At 37.9% G+C, this 10,736-nt stretch overlaps 1 pseudogene; it reads left to right on the forward strand.

Moving 5' to 3' along the window:
• The first annotated feature begins 955 nt into the window (after positions 1-955).
• On the forward strand, positions 956-1,609 carry LOC102008336 (annotated as a pseudogene).
• The last annotated feature ends 9,127 nt before the right edge of the window (positions 1,610-10,736 follow it).

The raw sequence follows: 10,736 nt of genomic DNA on the forward strand, positions 1-10,736 counted from the left end.
TCAGGGCTCCCTCCAAGTTATATTGTTTATATCTATTTTTAGATTGGAAATAGTTTTTCTTTAATTATTTATCTGTTATTTCTATTTTCTGCATTAAATGCCCATTAAACTATCTCACACACACACACACACACACACACACACACACACACACACGTACATCTCTCGGAAAGATAGAAATAAATCCTCAATAGATCTTTATCACCTATTTTTGATCTACTCACTAAACTAAGATCATTTATAACAAGGTAATAAGAATTAATTGAAAAACCTTAGAGAGAAGTGTCCCATAGCTTTGTGCTTTAGACAGTTCCTTCTTTTTGAGTAAGATTAACTGAAGGCAGAAAGCTACAAGGTAGTAAGAGGAACATATACAAGTGCATTGAAATAAACTAGTCTAGAAATGATACTTTCCCATATGATTTTTATTGCAATGTGAACTGAGAAGTAAAGGGAATCATAAACTATATGGTGGTCAAAGAGAAGTCTGGATAAAGAAGGAAATATAAAGTGAGCTTGGGTCACATATGCTTTTTTAGCTCTCAGCTTGTCATAAGCTAGCTCTTCAGTTTGTGGGAAAGTGACTTTGCTTCCCTACTTCATATGCTGCTCATCCATAAAATATACCCAATTATAAATTGAAGAAATGTGTACAGTTAAAAACATGGTACAATATCAGGCATGTAGAGTAAGTGCATTAGAATGAATTACTACTTAGCAATATTTAGTGCTGCTCATGTGAGATCATATGCCTCTTCCTTATTGAACTCAGGCCTTATCATGGTACCTGCTTCAGCATGAGAAATGTAAAAACAATGATGTGCAACGAACTTCAGGGTTGAATTTTAAGTGTTGTATTAATAAGTTTTCCACCATTCTGATAATTTATGTGAAATAAAAAACTCCAAGGACAGCTTCCTTTGAGTTCAGCCCATCTGTGGCCTAAGAGGCAGCCATGGAGCCCAGCCGGAATGGCATGATTGGGAAGCCCCACTTTCATAAGGACTGGCAGCAGGTCATGGCTATTTGGTTCAATCAACCAGCACAGAAGATTCACAGGCTCAAAGCCCGACAGGCAAAAGTATACCACATCACCTGGCACCCCACGTCCGGACCCATCCTGCCCATTGGATGCTGTCCCACTGTGCGATGCCACACCAAGGTCTGAACCAGCAGGGGCCTCAGCCTGGAGGAGCTGAGGGTGGCTGGTATTCACAAGAAGGTGGCCTGGACCATTGGCATCTGGGTGGACCCAAGGAGGCAGAACAAATCCACCGAGTCCCTGCAGGCCAATGTGCAGCAACTGAAGGAGTATTACACCAAACTCATCTTTTTCCCAGGAAGGAATTGGCCCAGAAGAAGGGAGACAGCTCTGCTGAAGAACTCAAATGGGCCACCTAGCTGACAGGACCTGTGATGCCCATCAGGAAAGTCTACAAGAAGGAGAAGGCCAGGGCCAACACAGAGATGGAAAAGAACTACAAGGCCTTTGCCAGTCTGAACATCACCTGTGCAAACACCGGGCTCTTTGGCATCCGGGTGCAGAGAGCCAAGGAAGCTGCAGAACAGGATGTTGAGAAGAAAAAATAAAGCACTGTTGGGGTCTTGTCATAAATGATCAGAAAAGCTAAAACCAAATAAAATAAACTTCAAAGATGAAAGATTTTTGGTTCACGCTCTCAGTGGTTTCAGTCCATGGTAGGCTAGACATATTGTTTTGGGGCCCATACCTAAGCAGAAATATCATAATGAAAGGACGTGGCAGAGAAAAGTCACACACCTCAGGAGCGGCAGGAAGTATAGGGGAAGAGCTAGGGAAATGATACACCCTTCAGAGGTACTCTTCAAGTTGCCTACTTCCTCCAAATACATCACACCTCTTAATAGTCCAGTCAGCTATGAATTTAACACTGGATTAACAAATTGAGGAGGTTAATTCATTTACAGCCCAACACCTTTCTAAGCATATCTTAGTTCAATGAAGCTTGCAATGAAGATTAACCATCAAAAGTCTACCTTGTGTCAGTTTAACACCCAAGTACATCTCCTAAACTACACTTCATCTCCAAATACAGACAATAAAAAGATGGTAATTCCTCCTAACCTGATGGGACTCTCTCATAGACAACCAAAAATACAGTAATTCTTTGCCCAAAGTTCTAAAAATTTCAGGCTTGCTCAAAATTTCAAGTCTAAAGTCTTCTCTGAGACTTAAAACAACTCTTACCTGTGGGCCTCTATGAGTTTTTAAGCTACATAATCCCAATTTCTGAAAACACAGGGTAGATATTCATCTTATAAAGGGGGGTATAGAGCAATAGAAAGTAATCAAACAAAAGAAAGGCAAGCAAATATTAAATTTTGCAGTTTCATGTCCAGCACCCAGGGCATGTGTTATGGAAATGTGAGTTTCAAAGGATTTGGGCAGCCCTATCCCTATGGCCTTGCTGGTTATAGCCCAGGTGCCCTCTTTCTTGGGTTGGTTCTGCACCCTCCCTTCAGCCTTTCTTGACAGGCATTCCACATTTCTGTAATTTCTTTTTGGAGTTTCCATTGAAAATTTTCTTGTAGTCTCACAACTTCACATATTGTTCTTAGGAATTGCCTGCAGGAATCCTAACCCTGCTACATATGGGTTTCCCAGGTCTTCCTTTGAAATTTAGATGGAAGCCTTCAGGACCCCTAATTCTTGCACTGTGCAGGTCTGGAAAAATCAGCATCATGTGGATTGTTCCAAAGTCTGCCAATAGTGTAAGTACTAGCCAGACCCACCTGGATCATGTCTTTAGTAGCTTTTGCAAGCCTGAATGGCTAAGTAAGGTGAAATAAATCCTAAAACAACTTCTTAGGAGGCCCTATAGGAGTAGGGCATACCAGCACTTCCTTTTCAATATAAAATGTTTGAGATCATATCCTTATACCCTTGATTGTGATAGGTAGCATCTGGCAAATTACTAAAATGTCCTTAAGGTATAGATTCAACTGTCCTGATGCAAATAACTTGGTTTCTTTCAAACAGTACTAATTTCTTCAGCAACCACACTGTCTTTGGCCTCAAACACAGTTTCCTGGCCAAATTGCAAGTTCTTTGAATCTTTCTGCTCTCTTTTTTCTCCCAATTTTTACTGTTAATCTGGTTAAAAAGTAGCCAGCAACACCCATAACAGTGATTGAATATTGTGCTGCCTTAAAATTTCTTCCGCCAGACTAATTTGTCCATATCCTTCAAATTCATTCTTATCCAAAGTTTTAGGCCATTGTCAAATATAGACAAGTTACTTGCCAGAATGTGACATGAATGACTTCTAGTCCTATTCCTGATAGAGTTCACATTTTCATCTGAAAGCTCATCAACACAGAGCTTACCATCTGTATTTCTAACACATTTCTGGTCTTCTGATCCCAGACCAGATTTATCCATTAAGTTCTACTTCCAACACTCTAAGATTTCTCTAATCATCTTCTCTAAATTACCCAAATCCCCCACACAAAACAAGGCCAAAAGTGATCACATGATCAAACATAGCCACAATAATATTCCCACTTCTTGATACCAACTTTTCTATTTTAGTCAATTTTCTGTCACTATGACAAAATACTTGACATAAGTGACTATATAGATAAAATGTTTATCTTGATTCAAAGGTCTTTTCATTTCAATCCATGGCTCTACTATTTTTAGCCCCAAAATAGGCAGAAAAGTCATGGCAGAAGGGCACAACAAAGGAAATCTGCTCATCTCATGGCAATCAGGAAGCAGAGAGAGGGAAAGAAAAACAGACAAAAACCACCCCTTCGTAGTTATGCCCCATTGACTTATTTCTTCCACTTATGTCCCACCTCCTAACCGCCAGTTCAGCTATGAATTCTTCAGTTGACTAATCTATTGATGAGGTATTACTCTAGCAATTCAGTCACCACTTTCACAGTCTACACAGCCATGGAATCAATACTATCCATCCTAAATGTCAAGACATCTTCAGTTTACTCTGTCTTCTTCTCTGCAATGATGATGGGTGTCATTTCCAATAAAAGAAACTGTGTTAATTTAGCAACTGGATTAAGGGAAGCATGGTGAAGATCAATAACAAAGATATGAAGAAGATGTAATGTGAACAAGAAATATCTTTGTTTTATCCCACACCCTTTTATGATAAAAAACTTGAAGAAAGCAGGTATAGAAGGACCATACTTGAATATGATAAAGACTATTTATGACAAATCGATAGCATCATACTCCATGAAAAAAAATTAAATGCCTTCCCCCTAAAACCAGGAACAACACAGGATGTCCACTATAACCTTTTCTATTCAACATCATGCTTGAAATATCAGCCAGAGCAATTAGACAAGAGAAAAAAAGTAAAAGGTGCACATATAGGAAAGGAAGAACTAAAATCATCATTGTTTGCAGATGACATGATACTCTCTACATAGAAGACCTTAAAGGACATTAAAAAACTCTTAGAAATAGTAGAAAATATCAACAAAGTAGCAGGATACAAGATCAACACAAAAATTGTTAGCATTTGTGTGCAACACTGAACAACTTGAGAAGGAAATTATGAAAATTACACCATGCTCAGTAGCAACAAGAAAAATGAAATAACTAGTAATTAATCTAACCAAAGAAATGAAAGACCACTTAAAAGAAAGTATCAGTACTCTGAAGAAGGAGATTGAAGAGAACACCAGAAAATGCAAAAATGTCCCCTGCTTCTTGATAGGTAGAATCGATATTATCAAAATGATAATACTTCCAAAATTCTGATGCAGATTCAATACAGTCCCAATCAAAATAACAACAGCACACTTTACAGGTGTAGAGAAAGCAGCCCTAAAGTTAATATGGAGCCAGAAGAGATCCACAATAGCAAAAGCAATTTTGGGCAATAAGAGCAAAGCAAAGCAAAGCAATACCTGAATTCAAGCTAAACCGTAAACTAATAGTGATAAAAACAGCACGGTACTGGAAGAAAAACAGACATGTAGATCAGTGCAACAGAACTGAGGAAACAGAAACTTTCCCAGACATACTCAACTATTTGATCTTTAACAAAGGGGCCAAAAGCACACATTCGAAGAAAGATAATTTATTCAACAAGTGGTGTTGACAAAACTGGTTATCTGTTTTTGAAAGATTATAACTGGGCCTTTATTTCTCACCATATACCTAGATTAAAATGAAGATAGGTCAAAGTTCTAAACATTAAGACAGAAATATTAAATATACTAGAAGATAAAATAAGCTAAACACTTGAAGGCAGAGGTGTAGTAAAGGAATTCCTAAGCAGAACCTCAATTGCACAAGAAATAGCAGCAAGAATCAACAAATGGGATTATAGTAGACTAAAAAGCTTCTGCACAGCAAAACAATCCATTAGTAGAGTGAAGAGATAGCCTACAGAATGCAAAAACCTTTGCCAACTACTCCTTAGACAGAGGAGTAATATCTAGACTATATGAAGAACTGAAAAACTAAAGACCCAGGAATAAAATGGGAGGAAGGAATGAAGACACTTCCTAAAGGAAAAAGTAGAAATAATTAATAAACATATGAAAATATATTCAATACCTCTGGACATTAGAGAACTACAAATTAAAACAATGCTGAAATCCCATCTTATTCCAGAAAGAATGGTAATCATTAACAAATCAAGCAATGACAAATGGTGGTGAGACTGTGGTGAAACGTGAACCCACCTTCATTGTTGGCAGGAGTGAAAACTAGTACATTCATTATGAAAATCAGTAGATTTCTCAAAAAATTGAAATTAGAAATTTCATATGACCTACCTACCCCCTTTCAGATATCTTTCCCAAAGAGCTAAAGTCATCATACCACAGCAATATATACATACCAATGTTCATAGCAGCACAATTCATAATAGCTAAATCTTGGAAGTAGCCTATATAATCATTAACAGATGATTTAATAAAGAAAATGTGTCTATATGTAATGGATTGTTACTCAGCTATAACAAACAACACTTTGGAGACATTTGTAAGAAAATAGATGCACCTGCAAAATATAGCTGAGTGAAATAAACCAGCTGCATGAGCTTAGATACTGTATGGTGTCTCTCAAGCAAAGTACAGTACAAGAAAATGATAAAGGATGACAGAAAGGTACAAAAGGATGGTGTCTTGGTTACTTTTCTCTCGTTGCTGAGACAAAATACCCAACACCCAAAATGAAGGAAGGAAAGGTTTATTTAGCTTACAGTTTGTGCAGGTTTCAGTCCATACTTGGCTGGCTCTGAGGCAGAAGGTAGTAAAGCAACAAGAGCAAAGGGGGGAATGGCAGCCGAACAGCAAACAGCCAGAGCAAACCGGAGGAATAGCTGCAAGCAGCTTTTTTTTCTGCCTTACTTTGTAAACAGGCTACCCCCACCTAAGGGGCGTGTAGCTCTCACATAATCTCCATGCCGTCCTCTTCCACAGGCTCAGGATGTATACAAAGTAAGTATCCTGGCTTCCTACTGAGTCACTTAGCCAAACCTCTAGACTCCCCAAGTTGACACAATGTTTCACCATGACAGATGGATTTTCTGCAATAAGGAAGTGATCCAAAAGAATAAGAGTGAGGGGTGAGGAGGAAATGAAGGAGAAATAATAAGAAAAAAGAAATGCCATGTACAGGAACCCAAAAACCCCAATTAATGAAAACATTGTAGGCCATAACATGAAGTAAGACAAATAATACCAATAGGAGTGCAAAGTGGGATAGGAGAGCTGGAGGAGGAGAGAGGGGAAGGAAAGGAGATTTAAAAACAAAAAGGAAAAATGCTGTAATAGGTAGCTGTATCCACTCCCTGTGACAATTGTAAACTACATGAACTGCGAACAGGTGCATTTTTATTTTGACAAAATAAAAAAATTAAAAAGCAATTATCTTGGTTTTTAAAAGTTTCTCAAATTCTTAGCTTATTTAATACTGAAGAATAAGTCAGATTGTCCTGAAATAAGATTAATAGTAAATATCAAAATTTCTACTTTTAAAGAAGATTATTTGTGAAGATAAAGGAATACCAAGCACAATATTCTGTGGGGAACTTATATCAGGTGAGTTTGTACTTGGTTTATTTTTTTAAGGTTGGAGACATTGAGCAAGTCCTTGAATAGAGCATAAATATAGAAGATATCACAGCTACCACAAAGAATGAAAATTTTCAGTGTTAGGCAAATGAGATCTAATTTGCTTAATAATGAATCAGGGAGTGAAGAGATCTAGAAAACAAGTGGAAAAATAAATCTTTTCACAAAGAAATAGTAGAAGTGAGTAAATAAAAATCGGTGTTTTTTTTCCACATAAACTGTAGGATCTGCTTAGCAAATCGAATATGCACTGAACGCCTTCTATCAGATTAAACAGTGCACTGCAAAAGCTGTGCTGAAGTTAATTAGGTAGAAAGCTCTGGTAATCAATTATGTTTCTTGTGAACTCAAACAAATCACTGAGAAAGATACCAATGAATCTGCCAGAAGGAAGAAATAATTTTATGATCAAGAATTAGAAGTATCCTGCAGAACCTCTGAGGAAACAATTCAGATGATGTTCATCAGGACTATCTTGAATCTGATTCTGTTTCACCAGTTCCTTGATATTACAGCCTTTTTCTTTGAACTTCATATTTCTGAAAGATTTTGTGATGGTCCAGTTTAAGCTAGCCAAGACAGTAGGCTAGAATTTAGGCAGGGCCAGAAAAAGTTGCCTTTTAAATTTTGAACAATTCTTAGCAGGAGAAAAGTTGTTGAGGACCAAATCCACATCCCTTTATCTCTAGCTGGTCACATGCAATAGAAAATTTTAATACATATGTATTTAAAACACTGGCTTTTATATTAGCACTGAAATACATATTAAATTGACTTTCATAATAAAATGGCTTCAGAAAGAAGTGTCTTGAAAATTTTGGATTAGATAATTAAATTATGGTCCATTTGGGAAAAATTTTAAACCAAAGATTGAAATTTCTTGATCTCTGTCTTTGCCAAAGTAGATGTTTTGTTTTTTATGCATTGTTATTCAGATTATATTTCAATGGGTGAATGCCCTCTTGATTGTGAAAACCATAGATTTTTTTTTATGCGCATATTTGGCATGGAGAATCATATCTTCATCACTGAAACTTATTTCTTTTTAAATGGCTCCTTTTCCCTGGCCATGCTAGTTCACCACAGAAGGAAATAGTCCTTCTGTCTATTTTCCTTGGACTCTTATCCACCTGCACCTTCTTCTAATGGGTATTTTTGAAGAAATCCACCCACTGTCATAACTTCCTTCTTACAGTGATCCCAGAAAACTGCTTGTCCTGGTTTACTTCTACCAAGGAAACTAGCTGACTTTCTGTGTAACAACTTTTATACCAAGTTTTTCATGATGATTTAAAATAGTAGAATAAGGAGAGAAGAGCCATTTTCAAGACCCATGATCGCTTCTCGGCCTTTTAGCTAAGATTAAGTGAAGACCCATGAGAATGAACTGTTTCTCCATTTCAATGTTTGCAAACATGTCCTGACCGGCTGAGTTCCTGAGCAGCTGCTATGGCATCTTTCTAGCTTCTAGCCTCCCTTTATATGATAGAGACAGACCAAACTTCCATGCTCAGAATTTATTAAAGACAATTCCATGTTTTTCAGCTCAGGCACGGTTTGCACAAGAGCCTGGAAAGAAAAGTTTTCCTTATTTGATCTAAGAGTTGCTTCATTTCCTATTACACAACTGCCCTCCCTGGACTTGACAGTGGGAACATCCCTTGTCATGAAAGGAGAAACTAGCCACTTACAAAAAGTACCATGGAGCCCTCGGGGGTGAAGATAAACATGGCATTCAGGATGAAAACAAGCAGATTAACTGACCATGTGTTTTCCAGAATCTGGATTATTAGGACTTAAATAACACCACATGCCATGCAGCCATCATCAAGGCCAAGTAGAACTATGCCAAGCTCAGGGAAGTAGTTTCTCATTCTTTATATTTGCAGCAGATGAAGAACTCCAGCCTGAACAAAATCTGCACTGGTAAATGTTCTCTCTTCTTCGTCCTCCGTGACCAAATGCTTAGACAAGCATATAAGGTCGCATAAACAAAGTATTTTTCAAATTGAATATATTCTAAATATAGATATGGGGAAAGAAAGACATTTTCTACTTTTTGCTGTGCAATTTGGCTTAAGAGACACCAAATTCATACTCATACAAAAAATCACCATAATCCAGTCTGAAATCATCTCGACTATATCTGAGTCAGATTTCAAATGAAGACTTCTACCAAATGGTAACATTTTTCAATTATCCATGTGAAATTAAAAATCACATTAAAGAATCTATAATGCTAAAAGAAGTTGCTCCTAAATGAAAATTTCAGAGGCTAAATCTACAGAGCACAGACTGCTTGTTTCTTTCATTTCTTTCTTTTTTTTTTTTCCTTTGGTGCAGGGAATTGAACTCATGACCTGGTGCTTGCGAGGCAAGTGCTTGTGCCACTGAGCTATACCGCCAGCCCCTACTTATTTCTTTCAAAATGGCAATTTTAAGTACTAGGCTACAGAAAGGGCCATGTTATATTAAATAATGTATTCAACTTCTGAAAATCAAGGAACGTTGAAAGAATCCATGCTACTTATAGAAATATGCTTACTTATAAGCTCAACACTGTTTACAGTGTTTTTATGTGTGCCTCATTTTTTCTCTTTTAGGGGTCCTCTCAATGGGGAAATTTTTTCCCTTGGTTATTCATATGCTAAGAGCATACTGAATAGTATACTACTCAGTCTACTCAGCAGATTTTTCCAGTCACTCTTGCACTATCCATTCTTGGCGTCATTAGTGTGAATCATGGGTTTATTATTTAAAAGGTGGTGGAATCCATGCTATTATGCCACTAATACCACTAACTAGCATTCTTGATTTGGATTTTTGCAGCAGAGCTGCGTATCTCCCCGGATGCTGAGGCTAACTGTGGGAAGGCAGTTGAGTGTATGTCATTACTATGACCCCATACACATTCTACAGAATTGTCCTCAGAATTTTCTCTACAGCTGCAGTGTCTTTTTCAGGTCCTAATCAAGGTATCCCGAGGATGGATGAAGCTGCTCATAACCAAACAAGACTATGCGGCTGAAGAATACAACTAAGAGCTGGAGACTCCTGGAGCTGGAGACTCTCGGGGTAGTGTAGCATCTTGAGTGACACAGCCCTAGCGAAAGGCCATTGAACCAGTCAGGATCTAACACACAGGAAGGCTGCCAGACGCAGTGGCCTGGCCCAAGAGCTCAGCAGTATCCTTGTGTCAAGTTGCTAACAATATCAAAGGGTCTTTCAGGTGTTCCCACTGTTAGCAGCTCATGGGGATACTTCCTGATTTTCTCAACTCATGTTTCTACAATACTTTACCTGAAATACTTGCTGAGGTATAGCAGGAAGTAGAGTCACACACATTCCTCTCAATTGTTCTGGAAGAAAATCTGTAGTGCTTATATAAAAAACCAACTTCTCTAGGTGAGAAAAGTATATGGGTTGGCAAAGCAGTGCCAGCGACAAAAACACTACTTTCAGGTAGAAGATTTATGTCTTTTTCATGAGCACTGAATTACATATGGTATCAAACATACCTTTGAGTCTATAAAGGATATAGGATCAAAATCATTTATACCTCCTAGCAGGTCCCTGGTATGCCTGGTGTACCCAATGACGTGTCTTATTTCCAGGGCTAATGTGTAAGTATACCCCAG

Source organism: Chinchilla lanigera, unplaced genomic scaffold (genome assembly GCF_000276665.1).
Source record: "Chinchilla lanigera isolate Chin_1 unplaced genomic scaffold, ChiLan1.0 scaffold00107, whole genome shotgun sequence".
NCBI classification, from domain to species: Eukaryota; Metazoa; Chordata; class Mammalia; order Rodentia; family Chinchillidae; genus Chinchilla; species Chinchilla lanigera.